This window comes from Mobula hypostoma, chromosome 8 (assembly GCF_963921235.1).
Source record: "Mobula hypostoma chromosome 8, sMobHyp1.1, whole genome shotgun sequence".
In the NCBI taxonomy this organism is placed as follows: Eukaryota; Metazoa; Chordata; class Chondrichthyes; order Myliobatiformes; family Myliobatidae; genus Mobula; species Mobula hypostoma.
In genome coordinates this window covers 32,555,122-32,567,124 of record NC_086104.1, presented here as the reverse complement: position 1 = coordinate 32,567,124, position 12,003 = coordinate 32,555,122, and the positions used below count along the sequence as shown (strand labels likewise).

The 12,003-nt window shown below is 40.9% G+C and overlaps 1 protein-coding gene and 1 long non-coding RNA gene across 2 annotated transcripts in view; one reads left to right on the top strand and one right to left on the bottom strand.

Annotated features, from left to right (window-relative positions):
- camkmt (calmodulin-lysine N-methyltransferase) overlaps positions 1-12,003 on the bottom strand; it is a 368,560-nt gene that overhangs the window by 140,255 nt on the left and 216,302 nt on the right. The gene's annotated exons all lie outside the window — the stretch shown is intronic.
- LOC134350081 (uncharacterized) overlaps positions 2,758-12,003 on the top strand; it is a 32,192-nt gene continuing 22,946 nt past the window's right edge. Inside the window, exon 1 of the long non-coding RNA XR_010018804.1 lies at positions 2,758-3,215. This is a non-coding gene — a long non-coding RNA (uncharacterized LOC134350081). The remainder of the gene's footprint in view (positions 3,216-12,003) is intronic.

Below are 12,003 nucleotides of genomic sequence, written 5' to 3'. Positions count from 1 at the left end.
ACAGCACACTTTGTCTTCCATGTTGGTTTGTTTCAAATTACTATATTTTCTGAACAGTAACCTTTTTTTTTAACGCCATGGGGCCTTACCACTAATCAAATGGTCTGTACCTAACCAACAGAGCTCCACTACTTTTCGATCTACAAGGTTGTTATGATGTTACTTCATAGGATTGTAATAAATCTATTGTCATAATATATTGTTGAAAAATCTATAGACACAGTCTCTTAAAATCTGCCAAACAAAATATGAATCACATGATAAATGAATACAGAGAATTACTTAATTCTTCAAAATGTTTGTGCCTGAAGTGAATGATTGTGCTCTGCAACCATACAAAATTAGACCTTCAACATACTTATTTTCCTAGTATTAATGAAAAGGTAAATCTAATTTCTGAGTACATCTTTACTGTATAATATTCCTTTCATCACAAGTACATTGTATTGACGTAAATCAAAGAAGAATTCTTCCTCAAGTTTGTAAAATGCAACCTTGGCATTGTCAACAAATACATGCTAAGACAGCCATTGTACATTGGACATTTTAATTTATTCTACTTCCTTGAACTAACTCGAATATATTAATGTTTACTATACACTCCCATGCCTTCTTTAATTAGTATCTCTCAAAGTCCTATAGTAAGTCCAGTCCTCTGCCACTAGTGTTGAGAGAAAAGATTGGCCATGGTTTTACTTTAGGGCATTAAGATACAAATGGCCTTTTATATTCTTTATTCTTATGATAGGTGAAGCTAAGGCATCATGATGAAGGAATACAAAAGCAACTCTACAAACAATTCTAATTGGACGAGACTGAATTTGACCTATGGCAAGTAGGTAATTAAAAATGGTTTCTGACATAAACAGAAATTACTTTAAATGAACAGAGTTCAAGTGGCATCTATGGACAGAAACAGAAAACCTCAGTTCTGTGACCTTTCATTAAATGAATCTCTATCCACAGATGCTGTTTGGTTAGTTGAGAATTTCTGTCAACTTTTGCCTTTGTTTCAGATTCGCGGCATCCTAAATAATATGTTCAGTCTCAAATTGTTATATGAAATAGTTTTGGCAGCGTAGATTAAGGAGAATCTAAAGAGATGGCCAGAATCAGATTTAATATCACTGGTATGTCATGAAATTTGTTGTTTTGTGGCAGCAGTACATTACAAGAATTAGTAATAAAACTATAAATTACATTAAGAAATAAATATTAAAAATAATTAAGTAGTGCAAAAAGAGAGCAAAATAGAAAAAAATAGGGAGTTAATGTTCATGGGTTCATTGTCCACTCAGAAATCTGATGTCCGAGGGGATGTTTTTTTGCACCATTTTCTCTGTAAACTCTTCATACTGTTATGCCTGAAAACCCCAGGACATCAGCAATTTATGAGATTCTCAAACCTCCCAAAATGTCACCAACAGTCATAGTCACTATTCTGAGGCTTGGTCTGAACAACTAAACCTCTTGACTTTTAGTACATGCTTTTACGCATTGAGTTCCTGCCACATGACTGGCTGATTAGATATTTGCATTAACGAGGTGTACCTAATAAGGCGGCCACTGAGTGCGTAGATGATGTGGTGCTTAGTGCTGGCTAAAATGAAGTAGCTGATACTGGGTTCAGTAGATTTGGCGGAAGCATTGAAATGTCCTTAATGGACACAGAAAGAAGGATATCACTGTTGTTCACCATTAACTTAGTGCTCAATTTGAAGTCTTAGTGTTTTTATATATCAAAAGGGTTGGAATATTCTAGAGGCAATTTGGGGAACAAAGTTTGCATTTAGGGTTCCAAAGGATGTGCCCATTAAGTTGATGGATGTACTGGTTATGATTTTCCAACATTCTCTAGATTCTGGAGAGATGTCCCAGCAGATTGGGAAACCACAAATATAACAGGACTTCCTAAGAGATAACAGAGAGAAAAAAAGACAGGCAACTGCAGATCCGAAAATGAAGATTCAATTTAGAAAAACAAATTTGACAAACTAATTATGAAAACTGAAGGCACTGGAAAAACTCATCTGGCCAGATTGCATCTGCGGAGAGAGCAACAGTTCATATCTCCTGTCAATGACTCTTTATCAGAATGGACAACCTCATAGCTTGGGAAGCCTAATGTAAATGCAAGAAACAACATCTTATTCTTCAGCTAGTCACACTGCAGTCTTCGGGATTCCAACAGATTAAGATAACCAGCTTTTCCAGTTCAGGTCGGTAATGGCCATTTCTCAGGTTATTAAGTTAACTCAATGTCTGCTTTTGCTGCCTGATCTTCTAAGCATTTCCAGCATTCTCTATTGTTCTGTAGATCTAGGATCTCTTATATTCTGCCTCTCAGAGTTCCAGTATGTACTTCGTCATCCTCTCTCTGACTGCTCACATTTATCTATTAGAGCACCTGTCGAGCACCTTCACTTCATCCACAACAAACAGGATTTCCCAGTGGTCAACTATTTTAATTCTAATCCCCACTGCCATTCTGACCCGGCCTCCTATACTGCCACATTGAGGCCACTCTCAGGTTTGAGGCGCAACACCTCATATTCCAAATCTGATGGCATGAACATCAGTTTCTCTGACTTCCAGCAATTTTCCCCCTTCCCCCCTTCCTTCTTCTTCCATTCCCCACACTGGCTCCCCTCCTGCCTCTTCTTTTCTCTTCACCTGCCTATCACCTCCCCCTGGTGCCTCTTCTCCTCCCCTTTCTCCCATGATCCACTCTCCTCTCCTATCAGATTCCTCCTCTTTCAGCCCTTTATCTTTTAAACCTATCACTCTGCAGCTTCTCACTTGGTTCCTCCTACGCCTATGCACCTGACTTCACCTATTACCTTCTAGCTTGTACTCCATCCCCCCATTTTCTTAATATGGCCTCCTCCCACTTCCTTTCCAGTGCTGATGAAGGATGTTGGTCTAAAACATCAACTGTTTATTCCTTTCTATAGATGCTGCCTGATCTACTAAGTTTCTCCAGCATTTTGTATGTGTTACTCTGGATTTTCAGCATCCGCAGAATCTCCTGTTTATATATTAAATGTGGCCAGTCCAAAAGCATGCATCACCTAACAACCTCTGTCTTCACCCTAACACAGACGTTCACTGTGTTTGGTCCTCCTCTCAACAACTTGAAACAGACTTACTTTCTCATTTCCAGGTCACTGACTGGAAATTCTAATGGTTCCCTGTCGCAGTTTCTACCTAACCTGGTGAGTATTTCAATCATTTTTTATTCTTAGTTCAGATCTCTAGTATCATGATTTTTTTCTTGATTTTCAAATTGACAAATTACTAGTTGTTTTATACAGAGTATAATTGACAGGGTCAGGAATGGTAAGCTGTATTTTCATTTCCAGCAACTGCTTGATAAAATTCCACAGAGAAGATTACTGTGGAATTTTATCACAGAACCATATAACAATTACAGCATGGATTGAAACGTATAAGATCCTAAAGGGATTGGACAGGCTAGATGCAGGAAGATTGTTCCCGATGTTGGGGAAGTCCAGAACGAGGGGCCACAGTTTGAGGATAGAGGGGAAGCCTTTTAGGACCGAGATTAGGAAAAACTTCTTCACACAGAGAGTGGTGAATCTGTGGAATTCTCTGCCACAGGAAACAGTTGAGGCCAGTACATTGGCTATATTTAAGAGGGAGTTAGATATGGCCCTTGTGGCTACGGGGGTCAGGGGGTATGGAGGGAAGGCTGGGGCGGGGTTCTTAGTTGGATGATCAGCCATGATCATAATAAATGGCGGTGCAGGCTCGAAGGGCCGAATGGCCTACTCCTGCACCTATTTTCTATGTTTCTATGAAACAAGCCATCTCGGCCATTCTAGTCCGTGCCGAACTCTTACTCTCACCTAGCCCAACCGACCTGCACTCAGCCCATAACCCTGCATTCCTTTCCTGTCCATATAGCTGTCCAATTATAAACGACAACATCGAACCTGCCTCAACCACTTCTGCTGGAAGCTCGTTCCACACAGCTACCACTCTCTGAGTAAAGAAGTTCCCTCTCATGTTACCCCTAAACTTTTGCCCCTTAACTCTCAACTCATGTCCTCTTGTTTGAATCTCCCACACTCTCAATGGAAAAAGCCTATCCATGTCAACTCTATCTATCCCCCTCATAATTTTAAATACCTCTATCAAGTCCCCCCTCAACCTTCTACACTCCAAAGAATAAAGACCCAACTTGTTCAACCTTTCTCTGTAACTTAGGAGATAACACCCAGGTAACATTCTAGTAAATCTTCTCTGTACTCTCTCAATTTTGTTGTCATCTTTCCTATAATTCGGTGACCAGAACTGTATACAATACTCCAAATTTGGCCTTACCAATGCCTTGCACAATTTCAATATTACATCCCAACTCCTATACTCAATGCTCGGACTTATAAAGGTTAGCATACCAAAAGCTTTCTTCACCACCCTATCCACATGAGATTCCACCTTCAGGGAACTATGCACCATTATTCCTAGATCACTCTGTCCTACTGCATTCTTCAATGCCCTACCATTTACCATGTATGTCCTACTTTGATTAGTCCTACCAAAATGTAGCACCTCACACTTATCAGCATTAAACTCCATCTGCCATCTCACAGCCCACTCTTCTAACTGGCCTAAATCTCACTGCAAGCTTTGAAAACCTACTTCATTATCCACAACTCCACCTATCTTAGTATCACCTGCATACCTACTAATCCAATTTATCACCCCATCATCCAGATCATTAATGTATATGACAAACAACATTGGACGCAGTACAGATCCCCGAGGCACACCACTAGTCACCGGCCTCCAATCCGACAAACAGTTACCCACCACTACTCTCTGGCGTCTCCCTTCCAGCCACTGCTGAATCCATTTTACTACTTCAATATTAATACCTAACGATTGAACCTTCCTAACTAACCTTCCATGTGGAACCTTGTCAAAGGCCTTACTGAAGTCCATATAGACAACATCCACCGCTTTACCCTGGTCAACTTTCCTAGTAACCTCTTCAAAAAATTCAATAAGATTTGTCAAACATGACTTTCCACACACAAATCCATGTTGACTGTTCCTAATCAGACCCTGTCTATCCAGATAATTATATATACCATCTCTAAGAATACTTTCCATCAATTTCCCCACCACTGACGTCAAACGCACAGGCCAATAATTGCTAGGTTTACTCTTAGAATCCCTTTTAAACAATGGAACAATATGAGCAATACATCAATCCTCCGGCACCATCCCCGTTTCCAATGATATTTAAAATATTTCTGTCAGAGCCCCTGCTATTTCCACACTAACTTCCCTCAAGGTCCTAGGGAATATCCTGTCAGGACCCGGAGACTTATCCACTTTTATATTCCTTAAAAGCGCCAGTACTTCCTCCTCTTTAATCATCATAGTTTCCATAACTTCCCTACCTGTTTCCCTTATCTTACACATTTCAATATCCTTCTCCTTAGTGAACACCAAGGAAGAGTCCTGCCGAAGGGTTTCGGCCCGAAACATCAACTGTAACTTTTTTTTCCCCGTATATGCTGCCTGGCCCAGAGTCCCACCAGCATTTTTGTGTGTGTTGATTGGATTTCCAGCACCTGCAGATTTTCTCTTGTTTGAAGATTACTGCCCCACTTATTATGGTATTGAACGTTATACATCAGTGCATATTGAGGATTGACTAATTGACAGGAAGCTGCAGATGCTGCACATCGGAAACCAAAATGCCAAATGTGTGTAGACACAAGATACAGAAGATATTGGAATCTGTAGAAAGAAAGAAAGCTGCTGGAGGAACTCATCATGACCTGCTTAAAGATGTCTAACCCACTGAGTTCTGCCAGCGGTTTGCATTTTACTCCAAAAACATAAAATATTGGAAACACTTTGTTATTCTTTCCACAGATCAGGCGGTATCTGTGGATAGAATAACAGAAATAACAACTCAGTCAAAGTCCCTTCATCAGAACTGGATAAGAAAGAAATCAAGTAAGTTGCAGACAGCTTGGGAGAGGGATGATCACATTCAACAAATTTCCACTCGTGTACCTAAGATCAGACTCTTGATGCAAATAGTCTACACTGAGTTCTGTTTCAGAGAGAGATTTCTGGGAAGACAGAGAAAATAAAAACTAGGGAAACATAGGTCATTTTCAGTTTGACAAACTATACTTGGTGAGGTGTCACACAAAACAATAAGTCCTCTGCTACTTACAGTACATATTAATGATTCAGAGTAAGAATATGGTATTGAGTTTGTAGACAAATTTAGAGGAAGATAGGAGCATAAAGTTGAAAGGACAACACAAAAGGTCTCCAAAGACAGATTGAGAGAGCAGAAACTACATAATGTGGGCGAATGTGAGATCATCCATTTCAGTAGGAAGAATAAAAGAAGAAATTATATTTTCATAAAAGCCATGAGTCTATTGAATGCTGGCACCTTGCATATATCACATATTTCTCCATATTATATTTCAATTACTTCTCAATTACCAGTTTATATTTTTTCACAGACTATGTGTCATCCTTGCAAATTACTTATTCATCCATTTTTGTACTGTCAGCAAACTTTGATGCAATTCACACAGCAAGCTTTAGAATCACGATAACATACAGTGTACACATGAAAGCACTGGAGAAATACCAACCATGCTATCAGCCATGGTGGATTTAAAATATGGAAGAAAATGTCAAATTCAAATGGGTCAAGGACAGTGGAATCAGACAGATCAATTGTCTTTGCTCCTGCCATGTGCTTGAAGATGAAGGCTGCCATTTTATGTAACAGTTTTATGTCCTACATTTTGTGAGATGAAGTTGCTTTGCTTTCTGTGTTTTAAAGTAAACACAATGATGTTTCGGGTAATCTGCTGAACTGGAGATCATTTCCAAAGAAGTTATTTGTGAGGTGTTCTTTGATATAATATAACACACGGGTTTGTGAATGTTGGGTTTGGTGCCTGGAGTGATTTGAACTGGTTACTGAAGAGAACAAAGACGCATAAACTACCAATTGTCACTTGCTGGGAAGGGGGAAATAAATGGATGCTGGCCTGGAGCAGAGCCAATAAAAAGGTGTTAAAGGTCAATCAGATGACCTACAGCCAATGACACTGGAATGCAATATTTGATTCGGTAAGGAATGAGTATAAAAGTGGACACTTCAAGCGTGCTGTCAGCGAGAACACTCAAGAGACCCACCATCGCAAAGCAGAACGCCCACGCCAGGAGCTGGGAGAAGAAAGAATCGATCATCTGCCCAACAGAGATCCCCTAGTTTGGTGTTATAAATTGGAAATGTAGCCTGAGTGAGTATTGGTACAGAGGGAACCGCAGATTTCATGTTCCAAGTTGCTGGCCTGGGGTCAACGTAGGTACGTTGTTGTTTGCGCAGAGACAATAAAGTGTGAGCTTCGATTAATTATGAGTTGCGTAGTGAACTTCCTAACCTAGTTCCATTGATGAACAGTCAACAATGCTCTCTTGGTGAAATCATTCAAATCAATTGGCCTAACAGACAAACCAGCGCCAACCCAAACACAAGATCAAGCCTGTGATAATGTAAAAGCATTAAGCTTCAAAACAATCAGTCTACATGGAAGCTCTGTCTTGGAAAGAATCTAAGGGGGAACTTCTTTACTCAGAGGGTGGTGCGTGTGTGGGACGAGTTGCAAGTGGAAGTGGTGGATAAGGGTTCGATTGAAGTCTGGATGGGAGGGGTATGGAGGGCTATAGTCTAGGTGCAGTTCGATGGAACTAGGAGGAATAGCAGTTTGGCATGGACTAAATGGGACGAAAGTCCTGTTTCTGCGCTGTAGTGCGCTTTGACTCTATCCTCAGTAAACCTAAGGACTCTGCATCTGGCTTCTGAGTAAATACAAGTGCAAAAATTCAATTTAAAATCTGCCTCATCTCTTCTAGCTCCATGCTCGACTATTATTCAGAGACTGTAACCCATAGTTCTAGATGTAGAAAATAAAGGAATTTTAAAACGGATTCATGTCCTTTGAGCCTGCTCTGCCATTCAACATGATTGTAGCTGATCATAATTCAGTGTTATTTCCCACTCTCGTCCCGCACCACATTATGCATTTTGCATTTAGAAGTCTACCCAGTTCCTTCTTAAATACATTTACTGACTTTCCAGTACAGTCTCCAGTGGTAGGGAATCCAGATGCCCACCACCCTCTGAGTAAGAACATTTCTTCTCATCTCAGTTCAAAATGTCTTGTACAATAATGTGAGATTGCAATTCTCTCCCTCTAGACACCCAAAACATTTTGTCTAGCCCAGTCAGAATTTAGTACGTTTCAAAATTAATCCATTCTTCTAAGCATTAGTAGTTGACCTTCTATCTCTTCATGCGTTGAAATGGGAACACCAGGGCTCTTGAATGGAAAATCCTACAAAAAGTAGTGGACACAGGCCAGTCCATCATGGGTAAAGCTCTCCCCATTCCACCATTGAGCATATCTACACGGGGCATGTCGCAGGAAAGCAGCATCCATCATCAAGGACACTCACCACCCAGATCATGCTCTCTTCTCACTGCTGCCATCAGGAAGGTGGTACAGGAGCTTTGGGACTCACACTACCCACTCCAGGAACAGCTATTCGGCCCTTAACCATCAGGCTCCTGAACCACTTAACTACACTTGCCCCATTACTGAATGTTCCCACAACCAATGGACTCACTTTCAAAGACTCTTCATCTCACGCTCTAGATATTTACTGCTTATTTATTACTATTATTATTTTTTTTTTCTTTTTGAACTTGCACAGATTGTTGGTTTTTGCACACTAGTTGTCTACCCTGTTGGCACGCTGATGAATTGAATCTATTATAGTTATCAAAGATATATGGAGTACATTCACAAGAAAAAGAATCTCAGGGTTGTATATGGTGAGATATACAGTATGTACTTTGATAATAAATTTAATTTGAAATTTTTGAATAGTAGTCACACTAGCCCCATTATCAGCTCAGTGTGAAATTTCACTGCATCTCCTCCATAGATAAGTGCATTTTTTTTCCTTGGGTAAGGAGACCAAAACCACACACACTAAAGTCCCACATCAGTCTTTGCTCTGGTACTCAAATTCTTAACATACCATTTACATTCTTAACTGACCGCTATTCCTGCGTGTTTTTGTACACCAATATTTCCTAATCTGATATTATTTTAACAATATAGCCCCCACTTCTGTTTTCCTAAGTTTTGTCCACTGATCTAACCTATCTAAGTCAGATCACTTTGAAGCCTTTTTGCATATTCTTCAAAATTCCCAGGTCTGCAAAGTTTAGTGCTCTTTACAGATATCCCACCCTGCAAAAACTCATTTCAGGGAGGTAGCACCATCAATTTGTGGGAGAGGTGGGATATCTGCAATAGAGTAGCTCCTTAGCAGCTAGCCAGCTAGTTTAAATAACGTTAGCTATGCTAATGAACAAATGACATCTGTTAAACTCACCTCAACATGTCTTTTACATTCTTAACCCACCTTGGGCAATAGAAAAGTCACTGTTGCAAACAGTGCAGTGAGCAACACTGTCATTATTTTTGACCCCTATTAGGCAGGGGTACACTTTAGTGTAGTCTGGGGTGACGTATATTCTATATTTTCTTTTTTTTTTGGAACACTCTGCAATGGCGCACTCTCGCTCTCTCTCTCGCTCGCGCTCTCTCGCTTGCTTTCTCTCGCGCGCTCTCGTGGTTGCTCTCGCGCTTTCTCTCGCTCACTCGCTCTCAAAAAAATTGATTTCCAGGATATTGTATATAATTTGCGGGTCTCAGGGAGCCACTATTCATATGCGGGAGACTCCTGGAACTTCCAGGAGAGGTGGGATGTCCGTCTTTACAAACCTGGAAATGTTACCTTTTGTTTTATCATCAGAAACATTTAACTTTATTATGAATAGCTGAGGCCAAAGCACTGATTCTGGCAGTAGCATCAAAATGCCTGCCAGCCTACACATAAACTCCTACTCTCTGGTTCCTCTCTATAAACCAGTTTTAACTCCATGCTCACATAATGCTCCCAATACTATGCATTTTATTTCTGCACCCATTAAATTTTTATGAGAGACATAATCAATAAAAATCAAAGTATACCATATCTACTGTTTTCCATTTCTCTACTCTATCAGATCAGAGTTTTGTGTATTTGTTTATCACCCCCTGTCCCGCAGCTGTCTCTACCTTCACTCTCCCTTCCTCCCAACTGACTCCATCTGTCATTTTTCCCCTCTCTGCTTCCACCTTTCAACCAATTACCTCTGCCTTCTAATTCCATTCTTTCCTCCTCATCACCTGGCTATATCTGCTGAGAATCCCTCCTCCATCTTCAATCCACCTATCACCTCTAGTCCATCTCACCTCTTTTGCTCTCCTCTTTATATCTTCCCTCTCCTCTCAGTCCTGATGCAACACTCAACCCAAAACATCACCAAATCCTCCCCCCCCACATGTGCTGCATGACCCACAGTTTGTTTTTAGCTCCAGATTCCAGCTTCTGTTACCTATTGTCTCTAGTGTAGTAGTTCCTTTCATTTGCTGTTCAATACACTAGTCCAAAAAAAAAATCCTAACCTGTATGCATTCCAGAAATGTATCCTCTTCAATACTACTGCTGATTGGGTTTGGATAATCTACATGCAAATTACAGTCAGCCATGATTACTGTATAACCTTATTGTATGGATCTTTGATATAGTTCCCCTATATTGCCACTGTTATTTGGAGCCTATAGACAATTCCCACCTATATCTTCTTCCCCTTAGCCAAGAGAAACACCTCTCCCCATGACTAAGCCGTTGGGCCCTTGGAGAATTTTGTATGCCTTGATATTGCCACTATTGCTTCTATCAAACAAAAGAATCTAAGCCAGCTCAGTACCTCCCTTTTGTGACAGATCTGCTATCTCAGGAACAAATCTGATGTATCTCCACACATACCCCTGGAGCAAATACATTGACTTTGGGGATAATGGCTTAGGTTTTCAAAATTCTCCAGGAACATTCTCACAAAGGTCCTATATAAATTATAGTAAGACAACTTTAACCCTACACAGCAAGTAACTGGTATGACAAATGTTGGGCTTTATTGGAAAAGGGATAGAGTAATGAAATCTTGAAATATCTGTGTAGGACTTCATAAGAGGTTTGATCTCTTCATTTTGGAAAGGATACACTTGCCTTGGAGAAAGTTTAGAGGCTGTTTATTGCTATCAGGTATGAAGAGGTTACCTTACAAGGAAAAAAAAATAGATATGACTTGGAGCAACACACATCAAAGTTGCTGGTGAACGCAGCAGGCCAGGCAGCATCCCTAGGAAGAGGTGCAGTCGGCGTTTCAGGCCGAGACCCTTCATCAGGACTAACTGAAGGGAGAGTTAGTAAGAGATATGAAAGTGGGAGGGGGAGAGGGAGATCCAAAATGATAGGAGAAGACAGAAGGGGAGGGATGGAGCCAAGAGCTGGACAGGTGATTGGCAAAGGGGATATGAGAGGATCATGGGACAGGAGGCCCAGGGAGAAAAACAAGTGGGGGGGGGAACTAGAGGATGGGCAAGGGGTATAGTCAGAGGGACAGAGGGAGAAAAAGGAGAGTGAGAGAAAGAATGTGTGTGTAAAAATAAATAACGGATGGGGTACGAGGGGGAGGTGGGGCAATAGCGGAAGTTAGAGAAGTCAATGTTCATGCCATCAGATTGGAGGCTACCCAGACGGAATATAAGGTGTTGTTCCTCCAACTTGAGTGTGGCTTCATCTTTACAGTAGAGGGGGCCGTGGACAGACATGTCAGAATGGGAATGGGACGTGGAATTAAAATGTGTGGCCACTGGGAGATCCTGCTTTCTCTGGCAGACAGAGCGTAGGTGTTCAGCAAAGCGGTCTCCCAGTCTGCGTCGGGTCTCACCAATGTATAGAAGGCCACATCGGGAGCACCGGACGCAGTATATCACCCCAGCCGACTCACAGGTGAAGTGTCGC